We start from the raw sequence: 23650 nt of genomic DNA, 5'->3' as shown, positions 1-23650 counted from the left end.
CTTCATTAAGTCCAGGATCAACGTAAAATCTTCATTCAGGAGATTTTGGAGCACTTCATGCTTCCTTCCACAGACAAGCTCTATCGGGATGCTGACTTCATTTTCCAGCAGGACTTGGCATCTGCCCACACTGCCAAAAGCACCAAAACCTGGTTCAATGACCGTTTACTGTGCTTGATTGGCCAGCAAACTCGCCTGACCTGAACTCCATAGAGAATCTATGGGGCATTGCCAAGAGAAAGATGAGAGACATGAGACCGAACAATGCAGAAGAGCTGAAGGCCGCTACTGAAGCATCCTGGTCTTCCATAACACCTCAACAGTGCCACGATAGCTTCCATGCCATGCCACATTGAGGCAGTAATTGCTGCAAAAGGGGTCCAAGCCAAGTACTGAGTACATATGCATGCTTATACTTTTCAGAGGTCCAATATTGTTCTATGTACAATCCTTGTTTCATTGATTGCATGTAATATTCTAATTTTCTGAGATTGTGGATTTGGGGTTTTCATGAGCTAAACCAAACCAAAGTCCCTCCTGAGATGTGTGCAAACCTGGTCACTAACTACAAGAAAGGCCTGTGCTTGCCAACAAGGGTTTCTCCAGCAAGTACTAAGTCATGTTTTGCTTGGGGATCAAATACTTATTTCACTTACTGGACTGCAACTTAATTTATAGCATTTGTTTTATGCGTTTTTTCTGGATTTTTGTTTGATCTTCTGTCTCAATCATTTAAAATAAACCTATGATAAAAATGATAGACCCTTCATTTCTTTGTAAGTGGGCAAAACTACAAAATCTGCAGGGGATCAAATACTTATTTCCCCCACTGTACATACATAGTTTAGGCAGCACAGTCAACTTTGCAGTACACAACAGTTTTGGATACAGATTAATATCAGATGTTTGGAATATTGTATAAAAATTATGAAATTGGTTGGTATAAAATATCCATCCATTATGCCGACACACCATTAAACTTATATCAAGTTAAATTCTCCCCCTCTTTTGTACTTGATTAGGGATGTAGGCAGATTTATATATGTGCTTCATTTAAAGCACCATATCTTTCCCCCCTTTTTTTCCATATGCAATAGGGATGGAGACAGTTTGACTTAGATGGGCAGTGTTCCCCTGCCATCTTTGTTATGCGTAAGGTTTGTCCTGTATGCTGGGTGAACCCTTTATGGGTCCACACACACACACAAGACACTACAATATTAGTTACTTATATTCGGTGGCATCTCTTGCACCTAGATAGCAGTTTTGGTCATTGGTTGTGGATGCTTTGGTTCCACTCCAGGCCGTTTTGATGTCTGTTACCTGGGAGCTGCGATGAGCTCTGAGCGGCTTCACTTTCCCCCTCTTCTCTGCCCTGCTTGGAGGCGTGGGGGACTGGGCGGATGTCATCACAGCTCATCGGCGCCACGTACCACGCCTCTTGTGTGATGTCACTACCAGAGGCACGTGTTTTTCTTTCTTAGCTGACGTAGAGGGGAATGTCTGGCGGCAGCTGCGGGTGGTGGTTACCGCCCGGTCTGTTGGCCCCTTCCCCGCAATTGCCGTGCTAGCGTGATGCTGTTATGGGCCCATTGGCGGGTGAGACGTATACAAGGTACCTCCCCGTCAAAGTCTTTTCAACTGCACATTTATTGACACTGTATCTTGCAGGAGGATCTGTTTACTAGTAGACACTTAAGGTAACTACCTCGGGATTTCAATACATTGTTTTCTCTGACACTTTCTCTATCCTTCCTTATTGCTTGTTTGTGGTTTGGGCTATTTAAGGTGTCCTCACTTATGGTCACTCATCACTCCCACTCCCCACACAGGTTGTGGTCTACAACCACAACTCTGTTTGCACATGTTTTTTCTTCAACCTCTCACCTTGGTATCCAGTTTCCACTCACTCTTATTTCATCAAGTATAACATCTGATGGATATTCTATTTATCCAATACAGACTCTTCTGCCAAACTTACCTTTGGCTATCATGCCTTATCACATTATGAAGATGGGTACTTCTTTGTTTGGGGATGTTGTGCCTGCGTCTCACTGCTGTGGGGCTCTTCAACTCCTCAGCTCCCGGGACAGACAAATTTTCAAGCCCTGGCAGTCCCATCTTCCCACAGCTACATATATCTTTTGCCTTTGGTTGTATGTAAGTATTTAGGATCGGGAACCCTGTTTCTTCTTACAAAGGTTAGTTTTAAAGCTAGGTAAACTCATACCCTATTTCTTGCAGATATTCTTAAACATCCGTACCTAAAGAAGTGTTTTAATACACAAAACTCATCGGGAATTTAGGATGTAGCTACATCCTTTTTAAAGACCCCATCGATATATAACTATTTTATTCCAACCAATTTCATAATTTTTCATACAAACTTCAACACATCTGGTATTAATCTGTATCCAAAACTGTGTACTGCAAAGTTGACTGTGCTGCCTAACCTATGTGTGTATGTATATGGATGTTAATATGATGTTCTATGCTATTTATATATATATATATATATAAAAAAAATTACCTGTGTATGTGTTATATGCCTATGCTACGTATTTATATCCATCCATTATGCCAACACACCATTAAACTTATATCAAGTTACATGTATCAGGTCAAATTGCCTCATTTAAAGTCACAAATTCCCCCCTCTTTTGTGATAGGTGCGAAGGGATGCATAAACACTTTGGTTACTATACCACTGCGTAAGATATTGTGTTTGTTATATCTTTTTATATATATTGTATATTTAACTTTCAAAGGGGTTTATTGATTTTAAACAAAGTTATACAGCAAGCCAGACACTATACATGTAGTCAAAGAGTAGCACAATACAGGGTACATAGAAATCAGTAGGGCGGAGGGGACATCAGCCCATAATCTGAGTACAGTATATCAGAGGCAGTGAACAAATCAATCCAGACGTGGACTACAACCACTGCTTTAGGACAGCAGAAGCATCCAAAAAGATCAGAGTGCAGTCATAGCTTAAAGAGGACGAGAGAGAAGGAGCTCAAGGAAGAGCACAGACAAGAGGTCAAAGAAAGGAAAAGGAAAGGAAAGAAGAAAGAAAAAGGAAGACTCAGGATTCTCAGAAGACAACACCTTCTTGTATTTGTCACAGAGTGGGAGACAGAGGTACCTTTACATATACAGGGGGTCCCCTAGTTACAAACATCCGACTTACAAACGACTCCTACTTACAAACGGAGTCAGACAACAGGAAGTAAGAGGAAATCTACCCCTAGGAAGGGAAATTCTCTCCTGTAAGAGCTATTTTGGGGAAAAGGTACCTCCACTGATGCTTTATCACCAAGGCTTGTTTCCACAACAACCCAAAATTTTCAAAATCCAATTGGCATTGGGACAGAAAGTGAGGTGAAATCTTCTGAACAGGGGCACACACAGCAAAACAAATGTTACAGGGGTGTTAACCCTTCCTTATGCTATCCAAAAAGCTTAAAAATAGTTTTTTTGGCTGGAGCTACACTTAAAAAATGTACCTGTTCCGACTTACAAACAGATTCAACTTAAGAACAAAACTATAGTCCCTAACTTGTTTGTAACCCGGGGACTCCCTGTACTGCCCATAGTTCCCAAGTTTATTCAAATAAAATCATGAAAATCATTGTAAATTATGATCCATATACTGTATATTAAAAGAGTAACTCCACTTTTGTTAAGAAAAAAAAAATAAAAAATTCCCTTTGGGTGATCAATGTACATTGCAAGGATTTTAACAAACGTTGTTGCAGATCCCTAACTGTTTCTGATCTGAAGAAAAAGCTCTTTGTTTTAATATGTCAATGTGCAGAGGGAATCTGAACGGGAGTGACTTTTTCATTATCAATCAGCTGATGCACATGCAGTGTTCCAATGAGGAAAGCTGCAGCATCTGCATGCCTCTAAAAGTGATTAACCCTTTGGGAGAGGATGCCTAAAATCTGGTTTGTATCTTAATGCAGACTTCTGGGAAAACGAGTGAGCCAATCACACAAGCAGGAAATTACATTTCTGGAGAAGTTCTGTATACCCACTGTGTACAGAAGGCCTACAGGTTGCCCTATTGTATTGAATAATACAGAAAATTACAGTGCTGCAGATTGAAAAGGAAAGGCAATTTTTTGCTCCTGTGCTGCAATGAGTGCCTATCCACGTGCTCTTTCCCACCTGGGGTTAATCACCAACTCCTTTAATGCAACATCATATCAATGGTGCAAGTGACCAAAATAAACAGCGGAGATACTCACGGTGCTTTCTGTTTGACAAGCACTTATTAAAACACACAGACTAAAAGCACTTACAAGGTATCCAGCAAAGCTCAAAAGCAACATATTATTGCTGCTCTTTGCTTTGATTGCTTGTTACTCTTCTTTCCCGAATCACTTCTCGGAGGCACCACCGGTATGGTTGTGACGTTACCTGTAGCGCCATGCTGCGTTACGTCATGTGACTTCATCAGGATCATTACACCATTGATGTGAAGGACTTGGTGATGAACCCCAGGTGGGAAAGAACACTTTTTGAAGCTGTCAGTTAGTAGGTCCCATTCTTTAAAGCAGTGGTCATCAACCCTGTTCTCAGGGCCCAGTAACAGGCCAGGTTTTATGTATTACCTTGGTGAGATGCAGACTAGAATACTGCAATCACTAAGCAGCAAAGGATATCACCTGTGATGTGTTTCAGTTATCTTGCAAACCTGGCCTGTTAGTGAGCCCTGAGGACAGGAGTTGATGACCACTGCTTTAAAGGATATGTTCATCTTTGAGAACAAGTTACACGTTCTACCCGTTGTTAGGGTGGAACATGTAACATGTCCCCACTCCTGCAGCCGCAGCCTCTAGTGACAGCAAATGCCATTCATTCACAGAGTTCTGTGAATGGAAAACTAAAAGTACAGACAGCCTTTGCAGCTGTTGGCTTGTAATTCTCAATTACCATGGCTCTGTTAAAGTAATACTAAAGCTGTTTTTTTTTCTCTTCTAATATAACAAACATGTCATACTTACCTGCTCTGTGCAATGGTTTGGCACAGAAGACCCTATTCCTCTTCTTTTTGGGTCCATTGCAGGGGCTCCTGGCTCCTCCCCCTTGAGCAGTGCCCCCAGAGAAAGCTGCTTGCCCTTAGGGCACCGCTGTGTGCTCGCTCCCGAGCCGCTGCTCTATGCATCCATAAATCACATAAGCTGTGGCTCGGCCCCGCCACCCCACACTCTCCCCTCATTGGTTCACTAGCTGTGACTGACAGCAGTAGAAGCCAATGGGCTCCTGCTGCTGTCTCAGCCAATGAGGAGGGAGAGTTCCCATCAGCCAAGGCTATCGTGAACATCACTGGAGCGGAGGGGGCTCAGGTAAGAATTGGGGGGGGGCTGCTGCACACAGGTTTTTTTTCCTTCATGCATAGAATACATGGGGATAAAAAACCTTCAGCCTTTAGAACCACTTTAGGTGCTCTGGTAGTTCATAGTCTTTTCCTGTCAGTGTGTATCCACCTGCCCATATGAGGACCACCAGACAGATACACAGAGAAGTTTGCAGTTGTCCTGCAAGGCACCCGCGATTTGCTGAGCGTGGATGCAATGCTTTTCAGACTCCAAATAAAAATGCACATTTTTTTACCTGCAAAAGGATGTGCATTTTTTTTTTTTTAAACGGTGAACTTATCCTTCAAAGGGGTTGTAAAGGCACGAGGTTTTTTACCTTCAATGCATGAAGGTGGATTTTATATTCAATGCATGAACGTAGAAAAACTTCTGAGAGCAGCAGCCCCCTAATATTTACCTGAGCCCCCCTCTCGATCAAGCAATGTCCATGAGAGCCTTGCCTCTCTGGGGACTCGCACTCCTGATTAGCTTTTGGCAGCAGCAGGAGCTATTGGCTCCCGCTACTGTCAATCACAGCCAGTGAGTCAATCAGGAGACAGAGGAGGAGGGCCAAGCCACAGCTCCGTGTGTGAATGGACACACAGAGTTGTGCCTTTGTAGTCCATCTGCTTGAGTTCCCCACAGCAAGCCGCTTGCTGTAGGGGCACCCAGCAGAAGGGAGGGGCCTGAGAAGAAGAGGATCGGGCCTGCTCTGTACAAAACTGCTGCACAGAGCAGGTAAGTATAATGTGTTTGTTATTTCAGGAAAAAAAACATGACTTTAATATTGCTTTAAGGTGTGGATAGGCCTTGGGTGTTTTTTGCAGTGAGCTCACGCTGGAGAATGCACAAAGAATTTGCAGTTTTGGGAGGAGAATATAACTGAAGAATAATGGTGGAATATTTGGAAGATGACAAATGGTGTAGGCACCACTCTGAATTTATTAATGCACTGGACATTTACTGTACATGCATGTTTTATTTATGCACATTTTATTTCTTTTAAGAGCAGGAATTTGATTTTATATGTACAGGTTGTATATGATTATGCATTAATGTAACACACCAGTGTGCCACAATACAGTATTTTAGAGATTTACCAAAAAATAAAAATGAATATCCTTAAATTACAATATGGCTTGCATAGCTATTTATATATATATATATATATATATATATATATATATATATATATATATATATATATATATGCTATATTTTATTCCCACAAAAGCAGGGTCACTCTTTAAGTACTAAATTTGTTGATATTTTAGGAGCTAATCCAAAGTACTTGCTAGGGTTCCCAAATGTTTCCATGCCATGGTATGTATTTAAAATAACCTCCGTCCATAGTTTTTGTTTAGATTTGCTCTTCTGGTTATTTCACTGAAGTTCATTTTCTATTTTAGGACTGTTTAACTGGAAGTCTTCCAAGGCTTCTTCATAATCCATTCCCCTCTTAGAGCCTTAACAAACCATCACCAGCCATGTTTTTCAATAGTTTCCAGCTCAGAGTCATGTACTCACAGACATATTTGGTCCTTTTCATATAAAAGTCTGGACAGGGCTGCAATATTTTTAGTTCTCCAAGATTATCTTACACGTATAAAAATTTGACATGTTGTAGAAAAAATCTTTATGAAAATGTCTAGAATTAAAAAACAAACGTACTGATGGCATGAATTACCATGCTGTGAATCCCAACCCTGCCTACTTGTTTCAACTATGCAGGGAGGTTACAGATCATCTGTTAGGATTTCTTCATTTGTTTTATGCTTTAAAGGCATAGCTCACCTTTAGCAAAAAACTGCCTATGCAGATAAGGGATGGCTGTAGTTAAAAGAAAGCTATAGGTGTAGGCCATTTCCGTACCTCATAAAGCCTGCCCCAACAACTCCCAGGATGGCGCTAAGAGAGGCCCAGCTGTTACTGTTCACCTATACAGTCACAGGAGTGAGCTCTTTCTCCAATTCAAACCCCCACATGCTCTTTCTCTCCCCTGCTGCAGTAACTCTGGGCTCAGAGTTTAAAGCGGTATTAAACCCAAAACCAAATTATTGCAGCTTACCAATCATTAGATGTGGTGGCTTTAGTTTCTTCTTTTTTTTTTTTGCCTGTTTTCAACTGATGTTCTGGCCAGTAACACCTCCTGTATTGGAGTGCCCCCACACTGGATGAAGGAGCAAGGGGGCATAGCAAACAGCGACCTTCTTAATATGGGGGAAGAGTAGTGTTAGATGTACTAGCAGATTTAAATACATTAAAAATTGAAGCCAAACTCCAGCTCACACTACAGTTACATCTGGAGCTATAGCAACAACTTTTTTTTCTTTGGTGATAAAGATTTTACATACATAAAAGCTGATCATTGTAAGCACCGGTCAGTGGTAAATGGTTTGTCTGAATACTTACCTAATACATTTGCAGTAAAGCTTGTCCTGTTGAAAAACAACAGACTCACTGGCTGGATTGCTAGGTGGAAAGACAGCTTAAGGTGTTACTAAACTCAGGACCCTACAATTCACTATTTCTGGTCTCCCTCAGAACATGGAAATTTTAGTAAATAGACTGCTAAATACCTCTTCTTATCAGCAGTTAGCGCAGTCTTGTGACTTCTATCAGTGCCTGGTTAAAGCTTGTAGGAGAAGTTTTCATACTGCACTGACTGTCTAATGAGGCTGCAGGACCCCTGACCCTCTGTTTGGATAGTGCTGATTGGCCCTGTGCTGGTCCCATGCAGTTTCCCAAGGAAAAAAAAGAAAAAAAAAACTCTAGCAATACACACCAAACTGAGCATGTGCAGCCTGACTCCAGTAACTCTGTCTTATCCAGACCTGTTCTGGAGTCAGTGGAAGAAGAGGAGGATCTGTGAATACAGGATCAAACAGCCTTTTTACACAATGCTGAGCATTAACCCCTTAGGCTCCACAGTGAGTATAACAAGCATGCTTTACTGCATATACAGACTGATTTTACTGTCGTGGGTTTAGGAACACTTTAAAAAATAAAAAAAGTAATGCAGCCATTACATCTAAGAATTGGTAAGAATAAATATTATAAATCTTTGCCTCTGGGTTTAATACTGAGCACACTCCTGTAATGGTGAATGTGAGCAGTAATAGCTGGGCCTCTTTTATGCCTAGTACACACTTATGCCGCGTACACACGATCGCACATTCCGACAACAAAATTCATGTTTTTTTTCCCCGACGGATGTTGGCTCAAACTTGTCTTGCATACACACGGTCACATAAATCTTGTCGAAAATTCTGAACGTCAAGAACGCGGTGACGTACAACACATACGACGAGCCAAGAAAAATGACGTTCAATAGCCAGTGCGGCTCTTCTGTTTGATTCTGAGCATGCATGGAACTTTGTGCGTCCGAATTGTGTACACACGATCGGAATTTACGACAACGGATTTTGTTGTCGGAAAATTTGAGATCCAGATCTCAAATTTTGTTTGTCGGAAATTCCAATGGAAATTGTCCGATGGAGCCTACACATGGTCGGAATTTCCGACCACAAGCTCCCATAAAACATTTCCCATCGGAAAATCCGACCGTGTCTACGCGGCATAAGAGTTATTTTTTGGTAAACCCAGCGGCCTGAACGAAAAAAAACCCAAGAAGCAAAAGAGCTCAGGAGGAGCTACTGTACTAACGATCCGATGTAAGCACAGCGATCTCCCCCACTGAGCTATTGTGTTCTGACAGGGGGATCACCCCCCCCCCCGCCAATGGCTAAGAGCGCTGATCAGGTGCCAATCAGCAGACCTTTTTTGGTTATGCCCCTTCAACAGAAGCTGGCCGAATGCCTGGCTTCTGTTGGACCAACTGCTGTACACACGGGCCAAATGCTGGCCATTTTCTATTGAACCGGCTAATGCCGCCCAATATGCGGCCCTTTAGCAATGTTCTTGGAGCCTTCAGGTCAGGCTTCATGAGGTATGTAAATGGCCTACACCTACAGCAAGAGCATTCAACTTTAGTGAAAACTGCACAATTTGTTTTTATCTACAGACATTCCTTATCTGCATAGACTTTTTTTTGGTAAAGGTGAACTATCCTTTTAAGGTTCCTGCCACATGAGTGTTCCTGTCAGTCTCTTTGATTAGATAGCTCAAATACAGACTGGAATGTACTACTATGGGTGTAAAGGATGTGCATCGGTTTACATCCAGGTCTGTTCAGGTTCATTGGACTGAATGCAATAAGTTTGTGTACAGCTCTGCTCTTGTGGACCGGAACGGATGTAAACGGATATGAAATGATGAAAAACCATTTACATGTGGCCACCCATAGGGATTACCTAGATCATTTTTTCCTCCATCGCAGATGTGACATTTGTTTCCATTCTAATTCAACTCAGCAGGGAAGCAGTCTTTGAAACCTCTGTTAAGAGAGAATGGTGGGCATCCATTGGAAAGCCTTGTACACACGATCAATGCAGTACACAGTCTCTCTGATTGGATGAGGTGAAAATCGTGACTACCCTTGCCACTCCACCGCATCCAATTAGAGAATGCCTAGTATCTTGTCATTGAATACAAGGCATTCTGTGAATGGAGGTGGTGGCAAGTAAGTGACCTATTGTGGTCAGTGTAAAGTGGGGCAGCTGCTGGGCCCAGTCCCAGATAGTAGCATCAAGTACTACAGCGATCCATCATGTAAGAGATACCCCAGGGTGAACCAATGTATGTGTGCAAATAAAAATGTGCTGCTAGGTGTAAATTCAGCTCCCCACCCTCTGCTTTCGGAAAGCTCAGACAAGCTTTATAAACTTTGCACTTTGACTGGCTATAGAGAATAGAAGACTGCAGAAAACAGGTACCAATTATGGAGGAGAACTTGTTTGATCTGTGTAGCACCTGAAGCCAGTCACTTCACTAGGTATATGTAAAGATTTACATGCACTGCCATGCTTTACTAATGTGGATCAAAATATATTACACTGAAGCAGACATGTTTCAGCTTTTCCTAAATACAAACCTATACGGTTCATACTAGTGAACACACGTTCATAACGGTAGAAAATGTAAATGTACCATTAAATCGGAGCCACATTCAGCAAAACCTAAACTGTGTTGCACAAATCAAGTGTGAACAGGACACTTTGTAGTTGAGAAATTTTTGAGCTGTTGTCACTTTTTGGTTTTGAAAACAAACCATTGCTACTACAGAACGGTTTGTTCACTCTTAATACAAAGCAAAAAACGATAACCTTGACCCCAGCCTTCCTGAATACTGTGTTCCTTTCCGAAAGCAACGGAAACTACACTATACTTTTCTTGAGTTTGCACGCAACCAAGTATATCTCTTTATGCTGAACAGACACATTAACCCCTTTGTTCCCAAGTTACCATGTTAAAATGGCATGACAATACAGGTTGTCCAAAAAGTCTCCACCCATAGGATAAATTAACAAACGACTATAATATTTAATATTTTTAAATTACTAATATATTGTGAACATTTCTAAAGAAAATTTTGCAAATAAACGGTACTTAGCTACAATTTCCTATTATCCTTATTTATGGCGACTAACGGGAGACCCTGTATATCTATTTTCCTAGACAAAAAATAAAAATGCCTTTAAAAGAGCTCCCAACCTTAAATTCTGGTTCTTAACAGGTTGTCACTGATAGCCCTAGCCATTATACAGCACAGTGTTGGCATGCTACAGAAACTGCATAGAGCACTGCAGCTGCTTTTGTGGGCAACAAACCATTTGGCTACTAAGAAGCAACATATCTTTAAAGTCCTCAAGGGCATATTAAAGGCTGAAAGGGGAAGAAGGGAACACTTTCAAAAACGTATAAAAAAGGCAGCCATGTGAACCTCTGAAAAAGCTAGATGCCTGGTCCAGAAACCAAGCTTTAGTTCTTTCTGGATCACTGACCCAGGGCCACCTACATGGCATCTAGGCAAAAAGCATTTTCAAGAGAGATCTGCAATGGCAACCTACATGCATCTCAAAACTGCTATTCTTTATCGGGGTTGTACATATGGTAGACCTTCCACATCTAGAACATTTTGATGCACTCACCTTATAATTTAAAAGCAAACTTTTATTTTAAAGTGAAGTGAACAGCCTCAGATGATACACAGATGAAACAGCCTCCTACATAAGTTTTACATGTATATCTGCTGTCTTCAGCGTTATATACTGTTTAGAAAGTGCACATCCTGTTAGAATTTTCTCTTCCTGATTCACCTGTGGGTGTGGATTCTTGCCATACACTGAGACAGCTTGGAGGAAAGGCACCCCCCCCCCCCCACACACACACACAGGCAGAGACTTGCAGAGCTGTGCTGTGAATAGACCAGCTCTCTGCTAATTTATAGCATCCACCCTGACACAAAATTCAGGCTGCTTTTATCACAGTTGACAGAGAAGTTGTCAGAAGTTAATCATGCTGATAACAGAAGAACGAAGCAGGAGAAAGCCATGGGACTTAGGGCTTTGAACAGGGAAAAGAAAGCACTACACAGATATATGTCCCCAGCTCAAATTTCATGAATTGGGTTTACATACACTTTAAGGGAAATTTCTGCAGTTGTGCCATTTTCTTTACCTTTGCAGCCTTTCTGTAGGCATACAACTGGGTATTCATAATATTGACATGGCTTGATGGCCTGCAACCCTCTGGTCAGTTATAGCTTCAATAGATAGATCTAACGTAACCAAATGAGTCCATGAAGCCTTTCATTCCTCTATACCCCTTGGAGTACCAGAGTGTCTTTTCTTTTTAAAGATAAGGCAGTTCCACCCCTTATACCTTTTGTAGGCTACGCTTACATAATATACTGTACATTTTTTTTTTATTATGTAAGGGTTAAGGACAGAGAGGGTTTTAATCTGGCAGCTGATTTGGATACATATATTTTTATTTTGTACGTTTTAATTGGATAAAGTGAAAACATTTGAAAAATGCAAGACTGTGGTTCTTTTTTGCAAAGTAGCCTTTACATCTTTAGATATTTACTCCAAAATTTAACCAAAGTCTGCCTATTAATGGTTAAAGTGAATGTTTGCATTTTACTTCAGGGGAGATAAAAATGGTAAAAAGACCTAAATTCTGTTCAAGCAGATTGTTAGCGTCATGCTTGTAAGGACAGAAATTAGCATGGCTGCAACATGTTTACAGGTTTTCGATTGCCAATCTTCCAAATGGCATTGCGCTTTTGTATGTGATGCTAATGCAGTAAGTGCAAATGTAATCCAGATCATCTACCGTATGTGTAGGGACCTGGGGAGAATATCTCATGCAGCTCTGCTACAAAAGAGCAGTTTTAATAATGATTTATTGGTGGCTGAAACTGGCCTGCAATAAAATCACTGCAATAGTGATCTATTGCTGCATGGAGAAACAGGGCAACTGCTTCAGCTCTGCTCTAGTGTCGGGACACACATCACGAGCTGTGACGTCACATTAATTTCTCTCTATACACCATAAGGAAGCATTGTTCTGGATCACATTTACAGTCTCTTCTACAGAGCACTGTATAGCAGTATCAGACACCCAGGAGCACATTTATTCAGCTCCTGGCCTTCACACTGGTCCTCTGCTGACACCGACGGCCAATGGTTTTAGCCCTAAGTTCAGACAGCACCCGCAGCAGCCACTGGGTCCTGGTGTGGATTTTAAATGGCACCAGGGACAATTTAATAAAGCAAACCTGAAGTTAATCTATAGGTGGATGCATGTGCGGTCAATTAGTAGTGCCTCTATCCAACCGAAGTCCAGCCCTTGGCCACATCTGTAAATTAGAAGCAGTCAGGAAGGATCGAGCTGCTGTAGAACAGGTATAGTTGGTGCCACTTGTAGGTATTTCAGCACATGCATTATTATTTTAAAATGGTCAGTGCCAAAAGGGACTTTTAAAATTATTACTGTATTTATTGGAGTATAACACGCACTTTTTCACCCTGAAAATCTGGTGCAAATAGTGTGAGTGTGTTATACGCCGATATTGCAATTTAGGCTGCCTAGGAGGGAGCGGTGAGGGGGGCGGGACGAGATCCATCAGATTACATACAGCGAGAATCTCCTGTTTACTTGGTGGCCTTTGTAATAGGAAGTCCCATCTCCTGGGCCGGCATTGGACTAGTGTTCTGTCTATCACAGAAGCCGGTCCAGTAGGCGGGACTTTGTATTCAAGAGGCCACAGAGTAAAGAGGAGATTCCCGCTGTGTGTAATCTGACGGCATTTGTCCCGCCCCCCTCCCTGTCCCCTCCGAGGCAGCAGTAATCTGAGGTGAGGCATTGATCAGGCTGCATTGATGGCAATGGCGAGGCTGCAGATGGGCATTGATGAAGCTGCAATGATGGGCAATTGTGAGGGTGCAGATGGCATTGATCAGGCTGCAGATGGGCAATGGTGAGACAGCATTGATGGGCACTGACCCTTATTTTACTTCAAAGTCCTTGATTAAAAATTTTAGGTTTTCTTCCTGAAACGTCCCTCCTAAAATGAAGGTGCGTGTTATACGCCTGTGCGTGTTATATGCCGATAAATATGGTAATTTAAAGTGGAGCTCCACCCAAACAGGGAAGTTCGGCTTTCAGGACTCGTTCCCCACTCTTTTTGAACAAGTGGCACTTTAGGAGGAGCGGAAAGGGGCGGGGGGTTGAGCAGGTACCAGATTGACAGGCACCAGCATCCCACTTTCATTCCGACCGTCATGGCAGTCCGAAATGAGAGTTCTCCTCCCTCCCCCCTGCAGTTTTCTGGGACACAGGTCCCAGAAGACTGCATCCATTATTCACGATGCGCAGTGTGATGCACATTGGGCACCTGGCTGTGAAGCCGCAAGCTGTCACAGCTGGGTGGCCATAGTGAAGGTGCCGGGGACCGAAGACAATAGGCGAGACTGACTGGGGTGAGCACACCCCTGGATCGTGAGACAGGTAGATGGCTGTTTTTAAAAAGTCAGCAACTACAGTTTTTGTAGCTGCTGACTTATTTTTTCCACAGGTGACTGGAACTCCGCATTAAAGAAAACTTTTGATCGTAAATTCACTAAACAAATAGATCTGCAGAAAAACCTTAACACTAAAGTGCATTGCTTCCTGCGAACTAGAAGCTGCATAGCTCATAACTACCCAGGGTGAGGTTGGTATTAATCATGTGACACTAATTTTACAGGGTTGCAAAATATTCATGTTCTCCAAATAGAGCATGTCACTAAATGCATTTTTATAGGTGTAAATTGTCCTTTAGCAGGCAAAAAGGCAAGGCAACACTGATTTTCGATAGTTGTACTTTGTAACTAACAGTTTATTTTGCTGCCGATAAAGAAGGAGCACACAGGATTTATTTATAACTTTTATTAAAATTGTGATTTTGGTCATTCATGGAAGCTCACTGATGCAGCTGCAAAAGTGCCACTTGATGCTTAACCAGTATATCTAACAAGCTGCATGAACCAGACGTCATCTTACTGTTACCCAAATGACTTCATGTTCCACAAATTTTTCCAGTGAATAGTCAATACATAAAATGCTACAGTTCTACACTGTACATAGAAGAACATGTTGCATCACTTATGGGAGACTGTAAAAAGCAGATTACAAATCAATTTACAACGGCGGATTAAGTATTTAGCAATTGATCAAGTAAACTATAGCATTAAAATTACACCTCTCATTCACCTCTCATCCATACGTTTAAAATTACTTTGTTTTTTTTTTTGCTGTGAAATAACAGTCTTGAGAAACAGGTGCTTGTTCTTATACCCATCATATTACCAAACTGACACTACTTCAAAGCTGAAGAACAATTAGGCGTCGATGCTATTCATTTATCCTAATTAACTTCCCCGAAGCTGTTTAATAAGCTTAACCTCATCACTGCCTGAAAGGCCCAACAGTCACCAAGAACAGGAGCTAAATACATTGTGATTAGAGATTTCCTTTTTTCTGTATTTTAGGGAAACATGGTTAAAAGAGGAGTTCCACCCAAAAATGGAACTTCCACTTTAAGGGAAGGTGACCCCTTAACATGCCACATTTGACATGTCATTTTTTTCGGGGGCGGAGCGGAAACCCTCTTTTTAGAGGGTTCCAGCTCCCACTTCCTCCCAGGGCACCGCAGCACCGGAAGCAAGTTCACCTCCCTCTCGGCAATCATCTGGGACACATCACAGTTCCCAGATGATTGCCCGGCCATTCACAGTATGGCTCGCGCATGCAGAGTGCGTGCCCGGCTGTGAAGCCACAGCCGGGCACCCACACTGACAATGCCGATGCCGTAGAGAGGAGGGGGAGACGAGCGGGGCTTTGTTCCCCCGCATTGCTGGACCCTGGGACAGGTAAGTGTCCGATTATTAAAATTCAGCAGCTGCAGTATTTGTAGCTGCTGACTTTTAATTTTTTTTCTTTGTCAGAACTCCGCTTTAATGAATTACTTTTAGGGCCAGTTTACACCATAGAAATGCAGTCCAGATGCTTTTCTGTATGCACGTTTTTTTTAAAGCAGTCCGGTGCATTTTTTCCCCCTCTTTTTTCTTAACCTTAAATAAAGCGTTCCAGTGCGTTTTTGGTACGTTTAGGCGCGTTCTGGTGTGTTCCAGTGCGTTTTACAACGTTCCAGTCCAGGAAAAATGCAGCATGTTCTACTTTTTTTTCTGGAACGCACTGGAACTGCAAGCACTGGTGTGAATGTCATTGGAAATCATTTAACCTACTTTCCATGTGTTTTTGACATGGAAAAAAAATGCACTGGACTGCATGTGGTGTGAACTAGTCCTTAGTGTTTACACAAACAATTTGGTTCCCTTAGAATAAAAAGATCCACTGACTCGCTGTGGATTTCAAGAGACACACACATGTTTAGAGCTGTACCAGAGTTGAGTTGAACAAGTTGGTGCCTCTTTTTATTTTGCAGAACATTTACCAACAGATCATAGTTTATTTTGTGTACACTGTAGAGATTTAAGCTTCCAGATTATAGCCATGCATGCTATTACTTAAAATTCAGCTTTGTATGTCAAGCAGTTGCAGTACAAACCAGAATTACGGACGGTTCGCTGACAGCCGCAGTGCCTCATCTTAAAAATGGCAAGGTGGGATTATTCAGGCAGAAGCTAGTTGATGTGGCTCCTATGTAACTGACTTTGAAACAGAAAAAAGTACCATCCCAGCCAGTTCCTGGTTTTGAGGTTAGTATCAGTAGCAAGACGACAGAGGATTGTTAGAGACAGTGGGCCTCTAATGAGTCTTGAAGACCTAACCAAATAATTACAGGTCTGTACTGACGGCAAGCTTGCATAGGGCAGTGTAATTCATCAATAGACTTTCAAGTTGTTCTTTTCTTGAGTGAACCAGAAAAGGGCTTCAGCCATGGACTTGTAGAATAAAACAGTCATTTTAGATCTAATCTGCAGTCAATAGCCTGCACATGAAGTACCAAGACTTTCTAAGGCCATTTCTTATCCACACAAATACTAACTAAAGAGCCAAAAATGCATGATATCCTCATCTGCCTGTGCATTGATAACAAATGCTGACTACGTGATGTAATACTATATAATCATATAGCTTAGACTTGGTAATAGAAACATATAGGCAGAATCCATTATACAGTGATCATATGTAAAGCAGCCCAACCTACTCACCGATGACCAGCTTTTAATTTACATCCGACAAAAAGTCAGCTATTCCTCCACTGAGGAATAAGTAAACTTATGTGGTATTTCTGAAGATGCAATTGATTTTCACCTACTTTAGATTGGCTAAAAAAAATAAAATAAAAAATAAATAAAGATTGGCCTACTCTTTGTATAAAGTGGCCCTAAGAGGACCGAGTTCTTATTATTCTAGCCTGTGCAGGAAACACAACATTAAGAAACTGATTCCATTGTGTTTAAATACCTTTTTGTAGGCCTTTAAATCTGATGACCTGCACACATACATTGAGTATTCTATTTATAACCATATGATGTAAAACATAAATTATCCAATTAAAAAAATAAATAAAAAAGTTTCAAGCATTCTGCAAAATTCAATTTTAAAGTTGGCTAACATACATACTGCGTTATTCACAGAAAAAAAATGATTTTGAATTATAAAAAAAAAAAAAAAAAGACTGGTTTGTTCCACGGCATCTTTATTCATTTTGTCTAAACACAGGTAAAGGCTAGAGTCTCTACTCTACTCTATAAATCCTTGTACACACGGTTGGTTGGTTCTCACCATATGTATAGACACTGATAATTCAACAAGACTTCATTGCAGTGCTATAACCTTACATCTACATAAGATTTTAGATCTTCAGCTACATATTGTTGCTAGTTACATCATATACTCATACAGGAAAAAATACAAGACTTACTGATTTCCACAATTATTAATCTGTACATTAATGTAACTAAATGCAACTTCTGAAGACAAATCAAGGGTACAAGAAAGGTTTAGAGCACGCTAACAGTTTGGTCCAAGATTATCTTAATGTAGTGCTTACGGTCTCCCTCCCGATTAGAGAACAAGGAAACATGACGGACATGACATGCACACGCTCACCTATACACAATTGTAGAAACAGATTAACTGCTGTACAACCTCAGGCTCAACCATACATATATAATAAGGCTATTATAATACAGCTATATGCAGCATAAACTGTCAACACAGCCATTCCTAAGTCAGCACCGTATATACATATGTATATATATATAATATATAAACAATTTGAAACAGCAGACACATGGGAATAATTAAAAAGTGCCATTCCAAGGCTGCACATAAAAAAATCAAACATATTTACAAAGCTTGGAAAAAAATAGCTGCAAAATAATTTATTGCCAATGCCCCTTAGGAAAAAATATGGCCATTTTGTACATAACAGGTTTTTTCATGTTACACGTTATAGCCTTCTCTATTCATTTACAAAATCCCTGCTTGAGGGTTTCTCAGCAAAACCTGCTCTATGGCTTCACCATGTTAAAAGATAATAAATAATTTCTAAAATGTCTAAACTAATATGCAGTAATAAAAACTATAGATAAAACTAAATGTAGACCTATACAGGTTAATAACAGCCAAAGGAAAAATACAGAGAAAAGATGACAGATGGAGGGACGAGGGTGGTATGCCAGTGTGATGCTACAGAATTCATGCCCACTTTGTAGGTCTTTGGTTGGTTGTGCAGCTGCTGGGGCATTGGAGGATAATGCACTGGGGTACATGTATAAAACTAGAACAGGCTGAAAGCTAGGCAATGTATGTGCTATGTTGAATATATAACATTCACTACCTCACAGGATAGCAAACGTGCACATGATAAAATAACATGCAGTATCTAAAAGCATATACAAAGTACAGTCACTGCCTGGTTTTCAGTTTGAAACAGTTTTTCTTTGGATATGGAGAAATTCATGCTTACAGCAAGCAAGACTTACTACGATAATTGTTCTCTCAGACATGGTAAAAAATAAAGTTCAGTGGCCATACCCTAAGGCCCTTACAGATTTCAATTAAAGTGACCCTATCAATACAATTTGTAAAACAAAAACAAAAAAAAAAAAAAACAAAAAAAAAAAAAAAAAAAAAAGCATACCTGTGATAAGAGGCAAAATAACTTACCGTCAGCCAGTTTGTTGATGCCTCTATGCTGCAGGTGGGTCGAACACTTGTCTCCCCTGCCACTTCCAATGGTTCTTCCTGACAACTCATATGTACTTAAGCAATGTACTAGCAGGTAGCAGAAACCATTGACAGTGATGGAAGAATTAGGCAAGTCCATAAACCCTAGAAATGCTCAATTGGAATATTAGCAGCAGTCCAACAAATGTGCCACCAGAAAGGTAAGCATATGGCCTCTTATTACAGGTATGCTTTTATATTACAGAGCGATTCTGTGCTGACAAGATCACTCTAAAGTACCTTTTCTACTCTTTCAGGTATGAGCATGGTTACATTAAGTGGATCTCTAAACAAAATAGTTTTGGATACAGTAAAAACAGCTAGAACCTGAAATCCGTTCTTTGCTGTTGTCTGTATTGTGGTGAAGAGTTTCCATCATTTCCTTTTCTAGTAAAAAAAAGCTGTCAAAGTGGCAGGGAACAAGGGCAAACCTCCAACCAAGGTTATAGCCTTCACTCTCCTTATTAGTAAATCCTGGTTTCATGGTCATTGTGTCCCGGTGATTCCAACCTTGCTTTCTGGTCACCAGGACAAAGCGAGAGAAATCTCCCAAAATAGGCCACTGACACCAGAAAAAAAACCAAAACAAAAAACTAATCTATCAAAAAGTTAAATAATTTTGGTTAGAGAAACACAAAGAACCAGCGTAATTACCTTATTTGCCAATTCTGTAAAACATGCAATTAGTTGTTCTTGAGGAGTATTCAAAACACTGCTGCAGATAATAAGCCATACATCTGACACTATTTAGTCACCCCATATTGTTTTGTTGATGCACTGGAATAAAGCGCAGTAAAATACTTCAACACATGTTCATGCATGGTTGCAGCGATATTCATTTTATAACTTCAAGGCACATTTCCTTGACTGCATTATTGCACAATAAATCGTATCAACCCTATTCACACAGTCTGAACGTGTCCTTAAAAGACCTTCACTTAAAACTTTAGATTTTATTACAGGTAAAAACTGATTAAGGTAGTCAATTTTTAACTTAATTCTCAACTATGCAGCCCATGGAATAGTTCTAAGTGGAGAACATATTTAGGCTGGCCATACAGGTTCAATCCAATATGGTTTCAACAAAATTAGTACATAACTAAAGCTGGCCACAGATGAATTAATTTTTCTTGTTGAGCCAGCGGATTGAAAAAAAAGAAAAAAAAAAAAAACAACCAGATTTCCCCATCCATACATTCGAGATAATTGTATTTGAGGTGTCAGTCTGATAGAGCAGAAATTTTCAAACAGGGTGGTTGTACAGGAGTTGATCGGCAGATTAATTTCTGTACAACGACAGTGCCCATACATGGTTTGAAATGTAGCCGGTCCCTGCTGAATTGGATGGATTTCAATCCATCTATGGGCAGCTTAAGCTTTGTTGAAGAGTTATGACTTGAAGACATTAAAGCCAAAGAAAAAGTTAAACTACTGTGTTGGAAGTTATCCAGTTTAAAGGTTAATTTACCCAAAACGAACAGACAAGACTAAGTTGAATTCACCATCCTGGTGGCTTGAATTTCCTGGTACACCCAACCGTCACAACACAGTCTTAAGCTGGGTATACACGTACAAAATGCATCTGGTTCAGCAGGAAGTGTCCAAATTTTGGTATGTGTGTATCCCTGTCAGCCCAACATAAGTTGGTTGTTAGACTGGCTTCTGTCAAGAGGTCCTGCGGAAAAATGAGCATTTGATTAGCCGCTGCAGACAATGGCTGCAGTGCTGATCAGTATATTGTGATGGATTCATCTACACCAGTGGATATCTGGTTCTGTTTCTTGCAAAGCTGAGCACACCATCATTTAATTTAGAGCAGGGCTTGACAAATTTGCTTGGAATCTAGGAGCCAGCTAAAAAAGTTAGGAGCCGGGTTTTTTTAAACGACCGACAAAGCTTTATTTTCAATATAAAAAATAACTAATCCTAAATTTACACAGAAAGACCGCCCCGCTAGAGGCCCGAATAGCGTCACTAAAACGACGGTAAAGCAGTGCTAAAAATAGTGCCGCTTTACCGCCGACACCCCCCGCGGCTCGGTGTGAAAGGGCTCTAAGGGTCCGATCAGGTCCGCCTGAAAAACAGACAGGCAAACCTGATCAGACAGCCCGTGTGAAAGGGGCCAAGCAGGGAGATAACAAATTCATTTTAATTAGGAACAAAATAAATAAACAGTTTTTATATAAATAAATAAAAATAAAAGCTATTACGAAAAAAAAAAAATGCTATCCCCACATTCACTTCCTTCTCTTCTCCACTTTGGGAAGGAGATGGGCGGGCAGTGAAAACAGGCAGGTATTTCGCATTAGCATTGCATTAGCATTGCTGGTTGTAATACCAACGGCCACCACAAGATGGCGCCAGATTCCAAAAGGACTCCAGAAGGACCGAAGAAGGCCGCAAAGCCGCAGCCTCAATTACCGGCCGGCGCGGCCCGACGCGATCGCACGGGGGGGGGTCGGAGTCCGCACAGAGACAGGATACCCCCAGCTATGCCGCCCCAGGCGCCAGGTCGCTAATTCTAGTCGCAAATGCGACCTGGTGCCCGGGGTTTGTCGAGCCCTGATTTAGAGGCAACATCTATGTACCACAGAACCATTTAAAAGATGTCCATCTGGCACAGTGAGTCTTTCCATGACAAATGGTTCAATTCAAGAAGGTAGTAAAACAATACAACCAATTAATTTATCAGACTTATGGTCACTGAATGCTAGATCACATTTACCTGTGCATCAATTATCACAGCCCCACTAAAAGTACAGTTCAGGTAGAAAACAGATTATATAATACTAACATAAGGCTGGGCAAATCATGTCGCCACAGCAACAAAAATCAACAATCTAAAACGTTACAATCATGTAATTGAGCATCTTGTATGTAGTTTCCTTAATTGCAGTTCCACCAGGTGCCACTAGATGGCACCTAGTAGAAATGGGATTTCCTAAATCAGTCGCAAGTGTTTCTTCCTCACTGTTTTTTTGTATAGATTCTCATTTTTTTTTTTACATAACAAGGAAGAGGGATAAGTTTCAAACAATCAACAGTGCATGCGACTTAAGAATTAAAGGGGCAGTATATTGTTACAAAAGACTTCTAGTATTAGGGTACAATATGGCTCAGGTCTCGCTGTGTTTTTGTTGTGTGTAAAAGTGAGAAAGCATTATGGGTCAGTACTGTGAAAAACCATATAGGTCAGTATTATGTGCGTGTGTAGTAAAAAAAAAAATATAAATTATGGGCATGTTTTACAGATATATTCACACACATCTTACTTTTTGTTTGTGAATATGTCGGTAAAATAAGACTGGGAAATACCAATCGCCGTGGTGACCATGGCTGTAGTTTGTTGGCTCCTGACTTTTTCAGCTGGCTATGAGATCTCGGCGAAATTTGTCCAAAAAAAAAAAAAAAATAGTGCTACAGAATCCATGCCTGCTACACTGTGCAAGTGCCATATTTTTTTTGCAATGGAAAGCCATGTGTAGTAAAGCAGTTGTGTTTATGAGCTTTATGGCTTCATATATCCTTCCAACGTTCAAGTCTAGGTGAGTTCCCCAAAATCAAAGAAGCACAGTCTGGGCAGCTCAATTTGGCCACTTATGTTAAGAAGCCCTAAGCTACTTATGTTTTCTGCAGTTTCTTAAGTTTCTGCTGACTGTTAAACTAGGTAGACTTTTTTTTTCATTCAACCAGCCTCAACACAAGTGAGGTGGATGCAGGAATATCTCCCAATGTGCTATTGTATTCTGACAGTGGAACTCCTCCACTGTCGGTATACACTGATCAGCACTGCAGTTGATTGGCTACAAGCCACTGATCAAAGGCCATTGGCTGCAGCGGTTAATCAAATGCTGGTTTTCCAGCAGGACCATTCAATAGTAGTTGATGTAATGAACAGGCTTCTGTTGAACCGGGAGGGATAGACAGTTCAAATTTGGCCAGTCCCTGCAGAACCATCTGATTTCCGGTCCGTGTGTACACTTTACTATGTCCCCCTGAGATGAGGGTACCTCATCTCTCCCTTTTTTTCATCCATAAACAACCATTTAAATAATGGAATTGAAGGAAAAACTATTTCCCAGTCAGATTGTGCCCCGAAGTGTTATGTAAAGTCAATGACTAGCTTCAGCAGAAAAATAAAAAGGACTAAACATAGCACCTATGTTGCTGTTTAACTGAGGTCGCTGGACCATTTAAACAACCAGTTTACAGATATAAAAGGAAAAAACCCAACAGTGTATATATATTATGGATGGATGTAAAGTTGTTGAACTACCATGGCTCTATGTTCACTGTTACTGCAAATATGGAACTCCTGATCCAATTACAAGAGCCACCTAATTGTTAATGCCCGAGTGAAAAATAGTCAGCTGTCCGCTACAAATTTTTGTTAAAGAGCAAGCATTCATATTTAATCTGAAGTTACTGACAAAAAAGCACTTCCACAGCCAACGAAAGCTAAAAATAGTGGGTGTGATGTTACTTGTTTGATGAACACTTCTGTGTGTACAGACATTGCATAACTGGTTGTATTATCTGCTCTTCAATAATAAAATTTGACTTGGGTGCCCAACATTCAGACCTTTGCCCATTTTATTATGCCCATGTAAATCTTAGATATAGTCAATATC

This window comes from Aquarana catesbeiana, linkage group LG05, assembly GCF_042186555.1.
Source record: "Aquarana catesbeiana isolate 2022-GZ linkage group LG05, ASM4218655v1, whole genome shotgun sequence".
Classification (NCBI taxonomy): Eukaryota; Metazoa; Chordata; class Amphibia; order Anura; family Ranidae; genus Aquarana; species Aquarana catesbeiana.
Note: the sequence above shows the minus strand (reverse complement) of the source record.